This window comes from Argentina silus (assembly GCF_951799395.1).
Source record: "Argentina silus genome assembly, chromosome: X".
Lineage (NCBI taxonomy): Eukaryota > Metazoa > Chordata > Actinopteri > Argentiniformes > Argentinidae > Argentina > Argentina silus.
In genome coordinates this window covers 52051288-52073434 of record NC_139653.1, presented here as the reverse complement: position 1 = coordinate 52073434, position 22147 = coordinate 52051288, and positions in this window count along the sequence as shown.

Here is a 22147-nt window from a genome sequence, read left to right as displayed (position 1 = left end):
TCCTATGACACATTCTATCTATACCTCACCATTCTATATTTCAGATTTTTCAAGTCTCATACTTATTATTACACATAGTTAGACAGATCAGTTTCATCATTTATCATTAAACAGGCAAAACCTCCTTTCAACATAAATCAACCCCAAGTTATCTGATCAGTTTTACATTTGAATAGTATTTCTTGCCATTAGACATTCAGTACATTAGTAGTACATATCACTAGTAGTATATAATATGTCTTGCTGGCTATACTTTAGCATATTAGTAGTACATAACATCAGTAGAATATAGTGTGTTTCTTTGCTGGTGATATTTCAGTGTGTTAGTAGTACATACCATCAGTAGTATAGAGTATGTTTTTCCTGATTATGTTTCAGTGTATTCGTGGTACATACTCTCAGCATCAAAATCCAGCTGCGGGTAATACATGTCACAAAAGAGCCCTACGACATATTCCTCCGTAGCCTCAGTAGCCACAGCCTCTATAGGTACCCCCCCATCCGCCACCCCCGACCCCACCTGCCCGTCCTCAGAAAGCGGAGCGGGAGCGGGAAAAGTCACAGTGATATCCCCAGGAGAAACATCGACATCGACATCACCATCGTCCTCTCCCCACTCTGGCTCGACAACCTCATTTTTAAGCCCATCCTGTATCCACATGACACCGCCTTCCGCCCTCGTCCATAAGGGAGCCTGCCATGATTTGAGTGTCGCACCTCCCTACTGAAGTTCTAAGTGGCATACTCAGGTGGAAATGCAAGTTGGGGGAGGGCCAGACTTTAGACACCATTTTGTTTCATACAAGTTGTACTTTTTATGCTAGACGACATTTTATCTGAAAACCTATTCATTACAATGGCCATTTGATCTGAATGGGGACATTTAAAAATGGGTGCACTTTTTCATATTTTAAGCTTGACACCTCAAAGAAACTTTACGATGTGTAGAGAAACTATGCTAGTAACAGAGTAGCCTGCTAGTAAGAAAACTTTTTTAGAAAGTGTTTTTTTCAAACAAAAAGAGTGTATATTTATTTCATTAACTAGTGGAAGATATCTTCATTTTCCAATGAAGTAGCTGCCATTTTGTTGAGAAATTTAGTTTGGTCCGCCCCTCCGTCACTCTGATAGGTTTCTTGGCCAAAAGAACGACTATGTCTTCCTACATTTGGCCAATAAGACCACCAAAAATATGTCCGTCAATAGTGACGGAGCTATTCATGACATCCATTTTGTTTCATACCATTTATACTTCTTGCACTGTACGCCATTTTGTCTGAAATCCTATTCATTCCTATGGCCATTTGATCTGAATGGGGACATTTAAAAATGTATCCATTTTTCATATTTTAAGCTTGACACCTCATTTCAAATGTACAATGTGTAGCCTGACTAATTGACTAACTTCCATTCAAAGTTTTGATACTATTTAGACTTTTTAACTATCATATTCAAACAAGGGTTTCCATGAGGACCATTGGGTTCCTATGATACATTCTATCTATACCTCCCCACACTATTCTTCCGATTTGTCAGGTATGGTACTCCTCTTACAGCTTTTGAGCTTAGTCAGACTTGAGTTGCTTACATTTATAGTTTTCAAACCCATTATACTTTTTAAAATATTCAGCTTATTATAACTCAAAAGCTCCAACCTTTTACCTTGGTGAAATGCGTGACTGTTGTTGCTACGCGACCTGATGCAGTGCCTTAGCTGGCGAGGTAGCTAGCAACGATAAGCGATTATGCTAACACGAACTTCATAACCATTTCTATGCTAGTAACAGAGTAGCTTGCTAGTAAGAGAACTTTTTTAGAAAGTGTTTTTTTCCAACAAAAAGACTATATTTATTTCAAAACCTGTAGTGGAAGATATCTTCATTTTCCAGTTAAGTAGCTGCCAACTTGTGGTAACATTTTTGTTTGGTCCACCCCTCAGTCACTCTGATTGGTGTCTTGGCCAAAAGAACGACTATGTCTTCCTACATTTGGCCAATGAGACGACAAATAATATGTCTGTCAGTAGTGACGTAGAAATCATGACATCCATTTTGTTTCATACCATTTATACTTCTTGCACTGTACCCCATTTTGTCTGGAATCCTATTCATTCCTATGGCCATTTGATCTGAATGGGGACATTTAAAAATGTATCCATTTTTCATATTTTAAGCTTGACACCGCATTTCAACTTTACAATGTTTTGACAAACTAACTGAAGAACTTCCATTCAATGTTTTGATATTATTTAGACAAACATGGGTTACTATGAGGACCATTGAGTTCCTATGATGCTTTCAATCAATACCTCCCCACTCTATTCTTCCGATTTGTCAGGTATGCTACTCCTCCTACAGCTTTTGAGCTTAGTCAGACATGAGTTGCTTACATTTATATTTTTCAAAACCATTATACCTTTTAAAATATTCAGCTTTTTGTAACTCAAAAAGTCCCATGTTTAACATGGTGAAATGCGTGACTGTTGTTGCTAGGCGACCTGATGCAGTGCCTTAGCTGGCAAGGTAGCTAACAACGATTAGCGATTATGCTAACACGAACTTCATAGCCATTTCTATGCTAGTAACAGAGTAGCTTGCTAGTAAGAGAACTTTTTTAGAAAGTGTTTTTTTCAAACAAAAAGAGTGTATATTTATTTCAGAAACTAGTGGAAGATATCTTCATTTTCCAGTGAAGTAGCTGCCATTTTGTTGAGACATTTTTGTTTGATCCGCCCCTCAGTCATTCTGATTGGTTTCTTGTCCAAAAAAACGACTATATCTTCCTATATTTGGCCAATGAGACCACAAATAATAACACCGTCAATAGTGACGTAACTATTCATGACATCCATTTTGTTTCATACCATTTATACTTCTTGCGCTGTACGCCATTTTGTCTGAAATCATATTCATTCCTATGTCCATTTGATCTGAATGGGGACAGTTACAAATTTATCATTTTTTCATATTTTAAGCTTGACACCTCAATTTAACTTTACAATGTGTAGACTGACTAATTGACTAATTTCCATTCAAGTTTTGATACTATTTAGACTTTTTCATTTTCATATACAAACATGGGTTTCCATGAGGACCATTGGGTTCCTATGACATATTCTATATCTATCTATCTATACCTCACCATTCTATTCTTCCGAATTTTCAGATATACTACTCCTACTGCAGCTTTTGAGCTTGGTCAAACTTGAGTTGTTGACATTTATATTTTTAAAACCCATTATACTTTTTAAAATATTCAGCTTTTTGTAACTGGCAAGGTAGCTAGCAACGATTAGCGATTATGCTAACACGAACTTCGTAGGCATTTCTATGCTAGTAACAGCGTATCTTGCTCATAAGAGAACTTTTTTAGAAAGTGTTTTTTTCCAACAAAAAGACTGTATATTTATTTCAGAAACCTGTGGAAGATATCTTCATTTTACAGTTAAGTAGCTGCCATTTTGTTTGTCATTTTTGTTTGTCCCGCCCTTCCGTCACTTTGATTGTGGCCAAAAGAACGACTATATCTTACTCCATTTAGCCAATGAGACCACAAATAATTTCCACGTCAATAGTGACACAGTATTTTAATACATCTATTTTGTCCATTTTGTTTCATACCATTTATACTTCTTGCACTGTACGCCATTTTGTCTGAAATCCTATTCATTCCTATGGCCATTTGATCTGAATGGGGACATTTAAAAATGTATCCATTTTTCATATTTTAAGCTTGACACCTCATTTCAAATGTACAATGTGTAGCCTGACTAATTGACTAACTTCCATTCAAAGTTTTGATACTATTTAGACTTTTTAACTTTCATATTCAAACAAGGGTTTCCATGAGGACCATTGGGTTCCTATGATACATTCTATCTATACCTCCCCACTCTATTCTTCTGATTTTTCAGGTATGCTACTCCTCCTACAGCTTTTGAGCTTGGTCAGACTTGAGTTGTTTACATTTATATTTTTCAAATCCATTATACATGTTAAAATATTCAGCTTTTTGAAACTCAAAAACTCCAATCTTTTAACATGGTGAAATGCGTGACTGTTGTTGCTAGGCTACCTGATTCAATGCCTTAGCTGGCAAGGTGCTAACAAGATGCTAACATGAACTTCGTAGGCATTTCAATGATAGTAACAGAGTAGCTTGGTAGTAAGATAAGCTTGGTAGTACTTTTTTAGAAAGTGTTTTTTTCAAGCAAAAAGAGTGTATATTTATTTCAGAAACTGTAGTGGAAGATATCTTCATTTTCCAGTGAAGTAGCTGCCATCTTGTTTCTTTGGTCCGCCCCTCTGTCACTTTGATTGGTTTCTTGGCCAAAAGAACAACTATAACTACAATAACATTGTTGTTATTTATCGTCCCCCAGGTCAGCTTGACGATTTCTTAGAAGAGATGTATGTCCTTCTCTGCTTCTTCCCTGAGGAGGGCACATCGCTCTCACTACTGGGTGACTTCAACATTACATTTACATTACATTATATTTTTGGCATTTAGCAGACGCCTTTATCAAAAGCAACTTAAAACAAATACATTTGTCTCAGTAAGTGAATCATCTAACCATCAGTCATCATAAGAAAAAGTAATCTATGCTTGGACCAGGGGCTGTTGGCGGTCACATTGCTAGAAGCTTTTTTATTTTTATTTTTTATTTACAGTAGAGAAACTGTACAAGGGGGGAGTGGGGATGAAGAGGTCTTTAGGAGGGACAGTTAACATCAAGTCAGAGAAGCTTCACTCGTCTGGAGTTCTTGACCTTCTCTCCTCCTTCGATCTTACCCTGTCCCACTCTCCTCCGACTCACACGGCGGGCCTTGTCTTCACCAGATCCTCCCATCCCTCCAACCTTACTGTTACCCCACTCCCAGTTTCTGATCATCATTTTGCATCCTACTGACTTCCCCTCAAATCTACCCCCTCCCTGTCAGACTCTACCGACACTGTATCCTCTGATCGCAACCATTATACCCTCTCCCTCACCGCTCTCTGTCTTATCCTCCCTACCCTCTGTTGAATCCTTCTGCCTAATATCCACTGTTGCAGCCTCCTCCACCCTCCTGTCCACGCTTTCCTCATCCTCGACTCTCTCTGTCCACTGACCTCAAGGCCAGCACGATGGTTTGCATGCACTCCTTGGCTGTCTGAAACCCTGCAAGCTTGTAGAATAGGGCTCCAGGCAGGAAATGGAGAAAAACCGGCCTCCCTGATAACCTAAAACCTTATCTCTCTCTCCTCCTCAACTACACCTCCTCTGCATCAGCCGCTAAAGCTTCTTACTACCATTCCAAAATTCAAACCTCTGCCTCTGACCCAAGGACACTGTTCTCCACATTTTCCTCACTCCTCAACCCACCTCCTCCCCCTCCTCCCTGTCTGCAGATCACTTTGTCACCCAATTGGAGAAAGAAGGTTAATGACATTTGCAGCTCTCTCTACCTCTCGCCAACCCTGCTACCACTCCTCCCAAACCCAGTACGCTATACTCGGTTTCTGGTTCATAAACTCTTTCCTCTCTCTCGCCTGATGATATTCTAAAGCTGGTCACATCCAAGCAGGCAACCACCTGCCCTCTCGATCCTATCCCATCCTGTCCCCTCCCCCCTTCTTCAATCCATTTCCAAAGACCTCCTTCCTTTCCTTACCACCATAATCAATTCCTCTCTATCCACAGGATCTGTCCCAGCTGCCTTCAGGACAGCCAGAGTTAAGCCTCTTCTCAAGAAACAAACCCTTGACCTGTCTGCTGTCCATAACTACAGACCGGTATCCCCTCTCTCCTTCTTATCTGAAACCCTTGAGCATGCTGTCTCTAACCAACTGTCTCACTATCTCCTTCAGAACAACCTCCTTGACCCTCACCGATCTGGCTTTAAGGCTGGGCACTCTACTGAGACTGCTCTCTATGCCGTCACGGAGGCCCTCCACTCTGTTCGAGCTTCCTCTCGCTCCTCTGTTCTCATTCTTCTGGACCTGTGTGCTGCATTCAACACAGTAAACCACCTGATCCTTCTCTCCACCTCTCAGAACTGGGCATCTCTGGCTCTGCACTCTCCTGGTTTGCATCCTACCTTGCCAGGAGATGTCTGGTGTTCAATCTCCCCAAGTTCTCCCATGTCACCCCCCTCCTTTGCACCCTTCACTGGCTCCTGGTAGCAGCTCGCATCAGATTCAAGACCCTGGTGCTCGCCTACCGGGCAGCAAAGGGAACAGCCCCTCCCTACTTGTAAGCAATGGTCAGCCCCCAAACCCCTGCCCGATCACTCCGCTCTTCCACCTCGGCTGACCGCCTGGCACCGCTGCCTCTACGTGGATGCAGCACTACACGCTCACGGCTTTTCACTGTTTTGGCGCCCACCCGCTTCCGCCGAAGATTGAAGACCCATCTCTTCAGGCTACATCTTAACTGTGCCTCCTCAAGACCTCTTCATCCTCACTACCCCCACTGTACAACCCTGACCTTAACCCTAAAGACCTTTAAGAAAAAAATAAAATAATCTTACCCTATCTGCACCTAATCTGTCTAACTTAGTATCAATTTAGAGATGTTCCATCCAGCATTGACAGTGGCCGCTGTCTAAATACTAAATTTGGAGAAATCAGCGCAGCAGATTTCTCCAGACTAGCACCATGCCCTCAGCCCTTCGATGACCCACACCTCCCAGTACAAGTGAAGCGGTTACTCAACCCCTAGCAATATCTATAAATATCAATATCTTTAATATCTATTATTCCTTTTATTTACTTTAATTTCATTAACTTATTTACTCCTGTATTTACTTTAATTTCCTGAATTTCTTTTACTCCTTTTATTTACTTTTATTTATTTATTTATTTTTATTTCTTAAATTACTTTATTACTACCTTGTTTTGCCATGCTGCAACACTTAAAGCTTTAATTAAGTACAAATCTGCATTTAAAGGAGAAAAAAAAGTACTTTAGTTCTTGTTGCTTTACTTGGACTGGGAATTGAGAGTCATCGTAGTCCCACGGCTGAGGACGCAGTGATACACCGGAGCGAAAGTCATGCTGGATGGAGCCTATCTGAATTCATACCAAGTTAGACGGAATAGGGAAAGCTTAGTTTAATAGTTTAAAGCTTAATTTCTTTTATCTTCTTTTCCTATAAAATTATTGATTTTAACACTTAATGAATTTGTCGGTTTCATGAGTAAATTTGCCATGCAGTAATGCTTAATGATCGAATAAACAACAACCCTGCATTATTAATTTCACCACTTAATGAATTTGTCTGGTTCATGAGTAAATTTGCCATACTGTAACGATTAATGCTTGAATAAAGAACAACCCTGCATTATTGATTTGACCAATTAATGAATTTTTCTGTTTCATGAGTAGATTTGTCAAGCAGATAAGTTAAGATTTCATTTTTTTTATTCCTTTTATTTACTTTAATTACTTTAATATATTTTATTCCTTTTATTTACTTTAATTTCGTTAACTTTTTTATTCCTTTTATTTACTTTAATATCTTTTTACTCCTTTTATTTACTTTCATTTCTTTTATGTCTTAAATTACTGTATTGCTACCTTGAGTTGCCATGCTGTAACGTTTAATACATGAATAAAGCACAACCCTGCATACAAAGGAAAGGTTTTATTACATGTATACATAGTATTGTAATTGTCACCAAAGATGATGTTATCCTCCTTGTTAATTATAAAAAGTTACATTTCACTGTGCATGTTACATCATAGGATCTGAATTGATTATTCTAGCCACTTTATTGAGATATCCCCTTTTGATGAATTGTCCTCATCTATAAATTACATTTCTGCAACCACACCAACTGGCACTTATGTAAGAATAGAGCCGTTGTTAACCACTGGGGCTTTCATATGCTGCGTTCTGATTTGTAGGTCTCTTACAGAGCATAACAGTGAGCTGTAGCAGGGGAAACTGTGGGAAGTGGACAGTTAACAGCAAGGTGAATCTATTCAACACCAGCCTAAGTATATCTTTGGAAAGCTATTAAGACCCTTTAGGCTGTGAATCTAACCCGTTGGACAGAGGGCTGGTCCGGGACTCCTGTATATGGGTCAATTACCGGGAGACATGCCACATATAACAGAGGTATAAGAGACATGGTATAAGAGACATCCCAACTGCACTGGTGCACACTTTCTCTCTGCAAACATGGACTTTGCCATCCTACACACTGTCATAGTTGACTGAGAAAGTCCATGCCCCTAACAAGGTAATCACACCACCCATGCCAATGACTGAAATGAGCACTTTCATGAATCAATAAAAATGTTTATAATACATATTTCATAGGATGTCAATCTGATCGGATCACCCTCGCATTTTGGCAATTTGTCCAGAGCATGTCGTCGTCCCGCTCCGACGAGCAAAAATGTTGTTGCCTATCACCTGTTAAACATGAGAGCTTTTACATGCCATGTGCAATGAGGAGACTAAAACAAATTATATTTTCACAGTTTTACTGGCCATACTGTCCTTGGATAAGCCTTAATTTAGAACATATGTCTTCATGTCTACAATTGTGGACAATTATGCTTTGTAAATCAGTGGGCAGGGCCGCGTGTGACATTCTAAATATTAACATGTACTGTATTAAATACATTCGAACAGAATTCATGGATAGGCCTTGTGCAGCAGTCAAAACATTAACACTAATCAAAGTGGTAGGCCTGCTATTCCGAAGGAATGAGCAAAGGAGTAGACATCAGAGAGGGCTGCCGGAGTAGCTGTGTTTTCCGGTGTCGTAATAATGTGGAATGTGTCCTAATAATAACAGTTTTTTACCTCCTATTTAACCCCTTTAATTTTGTGAAATCATTTGGAATCAAAGGGGCAGTGTCATTCATGATAACATTGACTATAGACTTTTCAAATGTATACAAGTAGGCCCAGTATCATAAATAATGATAGGCTATTTTCCCTGTTTTATGATCATTCATGTGAATTGATTAATCAGTTTAAATATCATGCCTTTCATGGGACACATGAGGCTCACTGTAGTCCGATGTCCACTTCTATGATGCAATATTGCATGTCATTATGACGTCAAGGGAAGATTTTTGGTTTGTCCACATTTTGGTTGTATGCACTTATGATTGCATTCCACTCAGACGTAAACTTATCTGCGACTACGGGTTTTACTGTAACTATACAGTAAAGATGTCGGATGAAATACAGATATTATTTAGCAAGCTTTGCTGCCCCCTTCTGGCTGATCCAGTCTAAAGCTACTTTGACTTCACAAAACAAGTTGACCATAATGTGAGATTTGAACTCTGTCTTGAAGGTCAAGAGGAAGACTAGTTGTAAGAGGGCCTCAGTTGAGAAGAGCACCAACACTGATGCAGGTGAGAGTTTTCTGTTACATTTTCTGTTGTAACCCTAACCCTAACACAATTTGTAGACTTGTTTGAAAAACATTTATTTATTTTAACATTTTAGCATTCAGTCACATACAATGATAAATACTTGAACATTGTACTTGTGTGTACCTTATGAACATAAAAATAGTTGGGTCATTTGTGGGAATAAAACCCTATATTTCTGCTCCCTCTGTGGCGTTCTCTCCATCAGAAACTAAGTCTCCTGGTAAATATGAGGACAGAGCAGCAGTGATCAAGCTGCTGGAGGAGGAAGGTCTTAGGGGGATTGGTGCCCTCTCAAATATCAGGACTGCTTCCCCATCCTGATCAACTTTCTGAAGGGTCTCACTGATGAGTAAGTATTATGCGTTCTACTGTATCTATGCTCCCTATGGTTCAATAGCACACCCTGCGCATACACAGAGCAACTCGGAGCCAAGACCAAACAACTGATCATGTTCACGTGTTTCTCTATCAGGCAGTGGAGGGTGATCCGCGATGGCATGAGAGACCCTGTAAGTTTACCTGTTTGTTAGTTAAACAGTGAATCTAAATGATTATCTTCAGGCTGAACACCTCAACAACACATGACAGCCTCACAAACTATTTCTTCACTCTCTTTTGAATGAATACTGGTGACCAAGGCTAAGCTTGACATCACATGCCGGAGGATAGTGAAACGTCTCTGGAGGAACAAGAGGCTCAGTCCCAGTCCAGGGTGGTGAGGCTGCAGGAGAAGGACCTCCTTAATGGGGGCGGCAGCACCAAGTCCACCTGCAACCAGCGGGTGAAACCCCCCTAGCCCCCAGTCACTGCTTGGGAGCAGGAGGAGGAGGAACTGAGGAAGCTGGCCAGCAGGGTCCGCACGCCAACTCCAGGGTCTTCCTCAGGGAGGTATGTTATGATCACAACCACACCTCAGTGTAATCACTATTATGACCATAACAACACTAATCACTTTGAGTCAGGTGGTAAACCCACTCTAAGCCATTGTTTGTTTGTTTTTTTGAGCAGAGTAACCTTAAATGTTTGTTACAGACTTCATCAATACAATTTTACAATAATGTTTTGTGAAATGTAAAATATTTTGACCATTAGACAAATAGACAAAATACCAACAGCAGAAAGAGTTACATGTCTTTCTAAGAGATCAGTCTCTCTACATCAGAGTCAGACATAAGTCATCATAACTGTTTTGCCCCTCAAGGATTGATCACGTTTTATTAAATTGAATTTAATGTAATATTTGTGTTTGTTTTGAAGTTCGAGACATCGCTGCAGCGTGCCTAAGAAGTATCGCCCCCCCCTGGATGACCCGCTCCTCTTTGGGATCACCGAGGACACCATCCTCCAATCACTGGGCACCAGTTCTTATAGCTCGTCTGATTGGACCAGAGCTTTGGTTAGAGACATCCTAAAGCATCTTAAAGCAGGTGAACTCTGACGTGTCCTTGATAATATCATTATCAAGCTCAGGTAAGTCCACCCCGATAGCCTGTGATCGGGACAGCTCCATGCACATGGCTAGGAGGATGATGTACGTGGTGTCCACCACGGAGTTTGGGATCAGCATACCAGTGGTGCCAAAAGTCAAGGTCATGACCTACAACGCCAACCTGGGACCAATGATGGCGGACGTGATGACTGCTATTGTGGAGACGGTGGAGTCATGCAGCACAGACAATCAGGGGGCATGCAGGGAGCAGCTGACATGCTCAGACAGTTGGCAGAGAAAATCAAGATGATCGGCTCTGTCTCCCGGGAATTTAGGCTCTATACAGAACCCCCGACCAACCATCAGATAACTGGTTATGGATCCTCAGCCTGAGGGGTCTTATCCTGTCAGATGCTGACTGGTCCTATGTAGGTTGGTGTCGATTAGATTCACTCCGCTGTTAACGGTCTACATCCCATAGTTCCTCCCATATCTTCCTCTACCCACCTCAGCTGAACTGAAAAATCTCCCCAAACCTAAAAACTGTACACCGAAGTGGGTAGTCTCTATGGTTAACGACCGCTCTAATCTGATATGAGTGCCAGTTGGTGTGGTTGCGGATAAAGGGTTTATCGGTAAGGATAATTTACCCAAAGGAGGTAATAAGAGGTCAGATATAACCCTTCAGATCCTAAGATGTATTATGCACAGCAATCTATAATATGTTATGTTACCAGGAGGAGGTAAAAGGCTTATGAGGGATGGAATGACTAAAAATATTAAAAAAAAAATAATAATAATAATAATAATAATAATAATAAAAAAAATAATAATAATAATTTAGAATTAAAATTGAGAAAACTGTTCCTTTAAATGCAGGTTAAATTCTTTAATGATGGCTTAAAACATTACAGCATTACAGGCAGAGTGATTAAATGGTAAAATGCTAGTATTCAAAAATGATAAAAATTTGAAAATAACAAAACCTATCAGTCTGTCCCTACTCTGCCTGTGAAATTTAGAGAAGCCCCAGTGCCCCAGGGTTCTTCTATCCACCAGAGCTGTTGTTATACAAACAAAGGTCCGCCAAGGTCCTCCGTTGTACTAGTGTGGCGAGGCCGACAGTCAGAATTCAATCAGAGTGTGAGCTCCGGACGAGGAGAATCTGCTAGAGTATGAAGGCTCCAGTTTTCACTTCGGGGTGGTTTTCAACACACTCAGTCCTGCTCCGGTCCTTCAGGTGTTACGCTCCGCAGTGGGGAATGACCGTTGTACTGCTCCAGGGAGCTCTTTTTATAGTTTGCAATGGGGCTTTCCTTTACCCCCACCCTTTCTTATCTAATTCATTACGTCAGGCATTGAATTCGATCTAGTTCTCAGTCAAGCATAGAATTCTATCTAATTCATTACATCACCCTGAGTTCGCATTCATGCTTAGTCATGGGCCTAAGGGCACCTGTTGTTATGTCTACTAGACATACTTATCACTCTCCTGCTCAAACTGGACTCAAGGCCACTTCTTATTGTGGACTTCTGCAATTCTATCCTATTTTCGTAACATAATAATCTAGGCCTTTCTCAAAGTTAACATCTAGTACATATGGTATACAATTATCATTAGCTCACATGAATTATACAGTAAAACACTAGTATGATGGCCTACTTCAGCAATCATCTCTGAGTAGGAATTATACAGTCAAACATTAATATGGTGGCCTACCTCAGAAATCATTTCTGAGTAAGAATTATAGTCAAACATTAATGCATTTGGTTGCCTACTTCAGTATCAGTTAACCCGTTATCACTACAAGGTCCAACCAGATATGTTGACCCGGAGTCATACACTACCTTTATAATTTCTTTTGTTAAGTTTTGCCTTTTGCACATATTTGAACTCATTTATCATTAACCAATTATATATATTTGACTCAACTTATCATTAATCGGTTACACACATTTGAATCAACTTATCAGTTACACACTTTTGAATCAACTTATCATTAATCAGTTACACACATTTGAATCAACTTATCAGTTACACACTTTTGAATCAACTTATCATTAATCAGTTACACATCAAACTGGGTCATTTCATAGATCAAATCAAGGCCATTCCTGCTGTGCTTAACTGGGTAACGTTGGGAATGGTGTTTAGGCCGGGAAAAGGCCATACTAATCTCGCCCTCGGCGACAGCTCTTGTCATTCTGATCAGGAGGGCTCCTCTGCTAGAGCGGAGCACAGATGTGTGTCCTCCTCTGGCGGTGTAGGACTACCCCCTCTGCATTATTACAAGTGAGGAGTATCACTCCAAACCTACCAAGGCTGTGGGTGCGATTCTGTGTAGGAATATCCACTGTTGCTCGCCCATTGGCTCCTCTAGTCATGTCACTGACCAGGCCAAAATGGCTGCTGCGATGACCACCTCCCCCACTCTGAGTGATTTTGACTCAGAGGCATCTCACGTCATCGACACCTTTGTGTCTGATATTCAAGACGTCATTCAGACTATTGACTTGCATGTGCCGATTAAAAATGCTAATAGTAAAATCTTCTCTGCTACCGTCAGTAATAATGCTGAATAAATTGTCTGACCCATTTACTCTAGGGTCTAGCACAAATGGGAGGGCCTCACCTAATGGAACGGAACCAACTCTAGAATTACTGGACATCAGCGATGAGGTCTGGGAGTGTTTCTCAGGCCAGCCAGCATCACGCTGTCACCAAGGAAGTCCTTGCTGAAATTGTGTCCACATACAGGACTGAAGTGGGTCTGCCGTTGTTCCAGCTTAGATGTCTAATGAGGACATTAGGTGTGAGGACATGTATATACAGTGGGGGAAATAATTATTTGATCCCCTGCTGATTTTGTTAGTTTGCCCGATTACAAAGAAATGAGCGGTCTATAATTTTTATGGTACTTTTATTTTAACAAATAGAGACAGAATATCAACAAAGAAGTCCAGAAAAAACACATTATATAAAGTTATAAATTCATTTGCATTTGATCGAAGGAAATAAGTATTTGATCCCCAAGAAAAACATGACTTAGTACTTGGTGGAGAAACCCTTGCTGGCAAGCACAGAAGTCAGACGTTTCTTATAGTTGGTCACCAGGTTTGCACACATCTCAGGAGGGATTTTGGTCCACTCCTCTTAACAGGTCCTCTCCAAATCCTGAAGGTTTCAAGGCTATTGCTTGGAAACTCGAAGCTTCAGCTCCCTCCACATATTTTCCATAGGATTAAGGTCTGGAGACTAGCTAGGCCACTCCATGACCTTAGTGTGCTTCTTCTTGAGCCACTCTTCTTGTTGCCTTGGCTGTATGTTTTGGGTCATTGTCATGCTGGAAGACCCATCCACGACCCATCCTCAGTGCTCTGGCTGAGGGAAGGAGGTTCTCGTCCAAGATCTTATGGTGCATGGCCCCGTCCATTGGCCCCTCAATGCAGTGAAGTCGTCCTGTACCCTTAGCAGAGAAACAACCCCAAAGCATAATGTTTCCACCTCCGTGTTTGACGGTGGGGATGGTGTTCTTGGGATTGTAGCATTCAGCATTTATCTTCCTCCAAACACGAAGAGTCGAATTTATGCCAAAGAGTTCAATTTTGGTCTCATCTGACCACATCACCTTCTCCCAAGCCTTCTCTGAATCATTTAGGTGTTCATTGGCAAACTTCAGATGGGCCTGTACATGTGCCTTCTTGAGCAGGGGGACCTTGCGGCCACTGCAAGATTTCAATCCGTTACAGTGTAGTGTGTTACCAATGGTTTTCTTGGTGACTGTGGTCCCAGCTGCCTTGAGATCATTACCAAGCTCCTCCTGTGTAGTTCTGGGCTGATCCCTCACCCTTCTCATGATCATCCTTACCCCACGAGGCAAGATCTTGCATGGAGCTCCAGGCCGAGGGCGATTGATGGTTATTTTGTATTTCTTCCATTTTCTAATAATTGCACCAACAGTTGTCTCCTTATCACCAAGCTTCTTGCTGATGGTCTTGTAGCCCATTCCAGCCTTGTGCAGGTCTACAACTCTTACCCTGATGTCCTTTGAATGTTCTTTGGTCTTGCCCATGGTGGTGGAGAGGTTGGAATGGAAGAGATTGATTCTATTGACAGGTGTCTTTTATACCCATAACAAGCAGAGATTAGGAGTACATTTCTTAAAGTGACAGGACTAATCTGTGTGCCTCATGGGCATATAACCGGTCTGTATGAGCTAGAATTCTTGCTGGTTTGTAGGGGATCAAATACTTATTTCCTTCGATCAAATGCAAATGAATTTATAACTTTATATAATGTGTTTTTTCTGGACTTCTTTGTTGATATTCTGTCTCTATTTGTTAAACTAAAAGTACCATAAAAATTATAGACCGCTCATTTCTTTGTAATCGGCCAAACTAACAAAATCAGCAGGGGATCAAATAATTATTTCCCCCACTGTATCTGTCCCCTGCAGTCTACCCAGCAGCACATATACAGATATGGAGGCCTCTGGTATTTTTGATGAGTTTGTGGCAGACATGAGATCTACCACTCACTCAGCTGGGCCTGGTGTCTCTAAGGAATCTCTGTCTGTTGCCCTGAATCTAGTTCAGAAGCTTAAGAGAAGGCTGGGAGAGTTTTACGCACGGCTGTTGTCTTTTAAAGGCACAAGCCAAAAATCTCTCAAGAGCAAATTGCCCTCAGACCATGCAGGAGTCTTGCCAGAGTGAGCCTCTGCTGTCAACAACTGTCTCACAAGATGTAGTAGCACACCGTAGGGGTCAGAGAGAAAGCTCTCGACCAATGTTGGCTCTGTGTTGCCCTGGGGTGAGCCAACTCCATCTCAACCACAGTACTAAAGAGGTTTTGGTCAATTAGCATGTTTCCTTTATCAGGTGGCCTACATGAGATAAATTGCATTTGTAATATGAACAAACTGTCTTTCTCTCATTCTCTGTGTAGTATTTCTGAGCTCACTGTTGACTGTATTCATGGGACTTGGTCCCCTGTGTTCTATAGATAGAATTTACAGCTTGTCTTTTCGACAACAGCCTATTATTAATATTATTGTTATTAAAAATGTAAATATATCTATGTTACTGTCTGGTTGATAATGATTAATTTTAATTCTGTCATAAATGTTGAATGGTGTGAGTGCAGTTTGTTTCCGCGTTTTCAAGATTGTTTGTACTTTGGAAATTGGTGGATGTCTCTTGGCTTGAGTGCATTTCTTTGTGACGTAGAGTTATTCAGATATTCGTCTTGAGCTGTTTGAACTTTATATACAGCACTGACCACGGCAAGCTTAATTTACGGCGATACCACCTTACACCACCTTACTAATGTATCTTTTTAACAATGAATGAAATGTAAATGTATATCATTGTCATTACTGGACAGTGTCAACTATGAACCCATCTTCATTTACTCCAGACGAGTTGCTTCCTATCGTTTTGGGATAGATGGCAGTAGATAGTAGTCAACTATAACCTGGTTGTTAAACAAAATCCTTCCTACAATGTCATATTTCATGGACTGCAAGTGAATTGCGTTGTATGCCATGTTGTCGGAAATCTTATTAATTCCTATGGCCAATTGATCTGAATGGGGACAAAATGTATCCACTTTTTCATATATTAAGCTTGACACCTCAATTAAACTTTACAATGTGTACACTGACTAACTGACTAACTTCGTTTCAGAGTTTTGATACTATTTAGACTTCTTAAGTTTCATATACAAACATGGGTATCGATGAGGACCATTGGGTTCCTATGACACATTCTATCTATACCTCACCATTCTATATTTCAGATTTTTCAGATCTCATACTTATTATTACACAGTTAGACAGATCAGTTTCATCATTTATCATTAAACAGGCAAAACCTCCTTTCAACATAAATCAACCCCAAGTTATCTGATCAGTTTTACATTTGAATAGTATTTCTTACCATTAGACATTCAGTACATTAGTAGTACATATCACTAGTAGTATATAATATGTCTTGCTGGTTATACTTTAGCATATTAGATAGATAGATAGATAGATAGATAGATAGAAACTTTATTTATCCCAGGGGGAAATTCAGGAGTACTAGTAGTACATAACATCAGTAGAATATAGTGTGTTTCTTTGCTGGTGATATTTCAGTGTGTTAGTAGTACATACCATCAGTAGTATATAGTATGTTTTTGCTGATTATGATTCGGTGTATTAGTGGTACATACTCTCAGCATCAAAATCCAGCTGCGGGTAATACATGTCACAAAAGAGCCCTACGACATATTCCTCCGTAGCCTCAGTAGCCACAGCCTCTGTAGGTACCCCCCCATCCGCCACCCCCCGACCCCACCTGCCCCTCCTTAGAAAGCAGAGCGGGAGCGGGAAAAGTCACAGTGAGATCCCCAGGAGAAACATCGACACCACCACTTCCTCTCCCGACTCTGGCTCGACAACCTCTTTTTTAAGCCCATCCTGCATCATCCCCTGAGCTGACAGCTTCACTGGATTGACCTGAGCTCTCAGCTTCACTGGACAGTTCTAGCTTGAGGACAGTAGAGGGAGCCAGCCCCCCAGCCCCCCACACCTAGGCACTCCATCCAGAATCCACCGGTACCCACGTGACACCGCCTTCCGCCCTCGTCCATAAGGGAGCCTGCCATGATTTGAGCGTCGCACCTCCCTACTGAAGTTCTAAGTGGCATACTCAGGTGGAAATGCAAGTCAGGGGAGGGCCAGACTTTAGACACCATTTTGTTTCATACAAGTTGTACTTTTTGCGCTAGACGCCAATTTATCTGAAATCCTATTCATTACTATGGCCATTTGATCTGAATGGGGACATTTAAAAATGGATGCACTTTTTCATATTTTAAGCTTGACACCTCAATGAAACTTTACAATGTGTAGACAAACTAACTGAATAACTTCCATTCAATGCTTTGATATTATTTAGACTTTTTAAGTTTCAAAAACAAACATGGGTTTCTATGAGGTTCATTGGGTTGCTATACATTCTATCTATACCTCACCACTCCATTCTTCCGATTTTTCAGCTGCTACTCCTCCTACAGCTTTTGAGCTTGGTCAGAGTTGAGTTGCTTACATTTATATTTTTATTCAATTATATTTATATTCAAACCCATTAAAACTCCTATTATTTAACGTGGTGAAATGCGTGACTGTTGTTGCTAGGCGACCTGAAGCAGTGCCTTAGCTGGCAAAGTAGCTAGCAACGATTAGCGATTATGCTAACACGAACTTCGTAGGCATTTCAATGCTAGTAACAGCTTAGCTTGCTAGTAAGAGAACTTTTTTAGAAATTGTTTTTTTTTCCAACAAAAAGTGTGTATATTTATTTCAGAAACTGTAGTGGAAGATATCTTAATTTTCCATGAACTTCCATGAACTCAAAAACTCCTACCTTTTAACATGGTGAAATGCGTGACTGTTTTTGCTAGGTAGCTTGCAACGATCAGTGCTCCAGCATTGAGAGTTGACTGTCACACTTGGTCAGCACTGGACAGCGCTCCAGCACTGAGAGTCTAGCCTTCACACTCGATCAGCACCGGACAGCGCTTCAACACTGAGAACCCCTCACTCGGACAGCGCTCCAGCACTGAGAGTTAAACCGTCACACCCGACCACTACTCCAGCACTGAGAGTTAAACCGTCACACCCGACCACTACTCCAGTACTGAGAGTCAAACCTTCACACTCGACCACTACTCCAGTACTGAGAGTCGAACCGTCACACTCGACCACTACTCCAGTACTGAGAGTCAAACCTTCACACCCGACCACTACTCTAGTACTGAGAGTCAAACCGTCACACTCGACCAACTCCCCAGCTCCGAGCCTCATGCTTGATCCGTGTTCCAGCACTGCCCCACGTTGGCCATCAAAAATGTCTCCCGGTGAATTTGCGCTATACAGGGTACCGGTCCAGCTCTCTTTCTAACGGGTTAAATCTCCTGTCGAAAGGGTCTTACCCGACTAGGATTCTAGAAGATAATTCAAGAAGATAATCTTAGGCTGGTGTCGAATAGATTCACCATGCGGTTAACCGTCTACTTCCCACAGTTTCCCCTGCTACCGCTTAATGCTAAGCACTGTAAGTGACCTACAAATTAGAACTCAGCATAGGAAAGCCCCAATGTTTAACAACGGTTCTATTCTTATATGAGTGCCAGTTGGTGTGGTTGCAGGAATTGGATTTATACATGAGGACAATTCATCCAATTTCAATAAATTGGCTAGAATAACCAATCAGATCCTTTGATGTAATATGCACAGTGTAATCTAACTCTTTATGTTTAGCAAGGAGGATAACACATCATTTCAAGTGGTAAGTACTATACTATGTATAAATCTAATAAAACTTTTCCTTGGTTTGCAGAGTTGTTCTTTATTCAAGCATTTATCATTACAGCATGGCAATATAAGATATCAATAAAGTGATTGAATGAAAAAAGAATAAAAATACAAAAGGAGATGAAAAGTAGTTACGGTAAGTCTATACACCGAAGGCTACAAGTTCTCCCGCTCACTCACTCTGGTCCATCACCGCACCCTCAGCTGAGGGACTCCGATGACTCCCGAAATCCAAGTAAAAAGAAGTCCAAGTAAAAAGAAGGACAAGATATCAAAAAAGTGATCATGGAGGAAAGTAAAAAAACAGATGACAAATAGTACAGTAAGTTAAGATATCGAGGGCTACAAGTTCCCCCATTCCTCCGACATGTAGACTCACTCCGGTCTTCACCGCACCCTCAGCCGAGGGACTCCGATGTCTCTCGTTCTCCAAGTAAAAAGAAGTATTTAAGGAAAAAAGAATATTTATCGAAGAAATTATCGAAATGAACAAAATTAAAATGAATCAAATCTTTTCAAAGTAATCGTAGTAATTAGAGTAAAAGAAAATGTATATATGAGTATTGTAATGCAACAGTAAAAGTGTAAAGTAGTTTGACAAAATGAATAAAAGTGAAAGTAAATAGATTGGAGGAATAAAAGTGAAAGTAAATAGATTGGAGTGAAAGGAATTACCAAAGAGTTAAAGGAAATGAAAACAAATACTGATAGATATCCGAAATACTATTGAATCCTCTATCAGCCCTGCTGATTTCTCCAAAGTAGCACTGTACCCTCAGCCAAGGAACTACAATGGCCCACCTCCCAGTACAAGTGAAGTGGTCACTCAACCTCTAGCAATCCCTTCCACTGAATATAGCCAGCTAAAAAGAGTGAGCCTCCTGATACTAACAGCAATTGAGACTGGGGGCTTTCTAAATCTAAACTCTCTCCGGAGAGGATTTTGGTTGTGGATACCCCGATTGGGAGAGACTTCCTGGTCTCTTTAGGGATACGTCCTCCTCTGAGATCTGTGGAAAAAGGCCATTAAAATAGGCCTAACAACAAGTTTTGTATTACCCTGCCCCTTCATGAGCTCCTCTGAGCATAACTTTTTCAGGTGAACAAAGTTTCTATGTCCCCTCGACATTTAGAGTTCCTCCTTACAGCCCTCTGGGTCGTCCTTGACTATTACTTTTATCAGAAACCACTGCCATCTGGACTCAACCCAACTTCTCTCAACTTTGACTTAATTCCCCTTTCTCTCTTTCCCTTTCCAATTTATTACATTTCAACTTTATTCGTTACACATAGTTAGACAGATCAGTTTGATCACTGATCATTAAACAGGCAAAACCTCCTTTCAACATAAATCAACCCCAAGTTATCTGATCAGTTTTACATTTGAATAGTATTTCTTGCCATTAGACATTCAGTACATTAGTAGTACATATCACTAGTAGTATATAATATGTCTTGCTGGTTATACTTTAGCATATTAGGAGTACATTACATCAGTAGAATATAGTGTGTTTCTTTGCTGGTGATATTTCAGTGTGTTAGTAGTACATAGCATCAGTTGTACATAGTATGTTTCTGCTGAATATGTTTCAGTGTATTAGTGGTACATACTCTCAACATTAAAATCCAGCTGCGGGTAATCCATGTCACTGTTATGTTCTTTCTTCAATGTATAACAAACTTGGCCTAGGTATAATAAGCCTTCTTTATTCTGAGTTACCGTGACATTCAACATTCAACTAGCGGGCTCAACTACTCACAACATCAAGCATCATCGCGAGTACTGCGCATGCTTAAACCCCAATGCATACTGGGAACTGCAATGTTATTAATACATAACACCACATCTTCCCCCCTATAAATGAAAATACTATTTCTTTGTATTTTGATTACTCTTAATGAATCACTTTTGTTTCAATACTCCATATGCATTATCTCTTTCCCCCTATTTGCACTCTTGTTACGACTCAGTTGTGTCTAGGGTAAAGGGAAGTGCGTAATAGATTTGACCAACTAAAGGCAGGAATCTTGAGCGCGTTGGTGTGGAATAAAGGAGACCAGACAAGGATGGAGTGAACTGAAATAGTAGTATATTGTAAATAATAGGGTGGGGTGTACGGGCAGTGTACACACAACACAACGGACACACGCAACACTAGCAGCCCACAGGCCAAGGGGACACGGATGTTGCCAAAGAACAAAGTAACAAAAATCTAGGAGGGTTAGGAGAAGCTACAAACTGACCCTAACTAAACATCAACAACTCAAAATACTGCCTCCCTGACTAACTAAACTACTCTAACCAAGGACATCAAAATGTACATGGTTGGCAGCCACCCCTTCCCTAGTGTATCTAGACAATAGTTTCACCTACGTGTGAGAGTATAGAGGCCTCTGTCTTACCTGCCCCAGGGCCTGGAACATACAAACAAACAACTAACACACACACACACACACACACACACACACACACACACACACACACACACACACACACACACACACACACACACACACACACACACACACACACACACACACACACACACACACACACACACACACACACACACACACACGGTAGGGGGAAACAAGTGTCAGTGGGGCTAAGCACATCAAAGTGTTACAACAAAGCATGAGCTCATGAAGAGAGCGACTGGCATGAAACACACAGCTTAAATACTAAATGAAGGGAGTTGATTGGGGCCGGACTGGGATGGCAGGTGATTAGGAGGATTGGCAGCAGGTGCAGCAAATGGGAGTGGTGATGTCGCCCTATAAAGAAAGAGGGAAAACAGAACAGACAAACCTACCTGGAAAGGAACAACTCTCATCACTTAAGAGGAAATAACCAATAAACAATCCTTCTGAATGTTCAAAAACAAACATGGGTTTCTATGAGGACCATTGGGTTCATATGATACATTATATCTATACATCCCCACTGCATTCTTTCGATTTTTCAGGTATGCT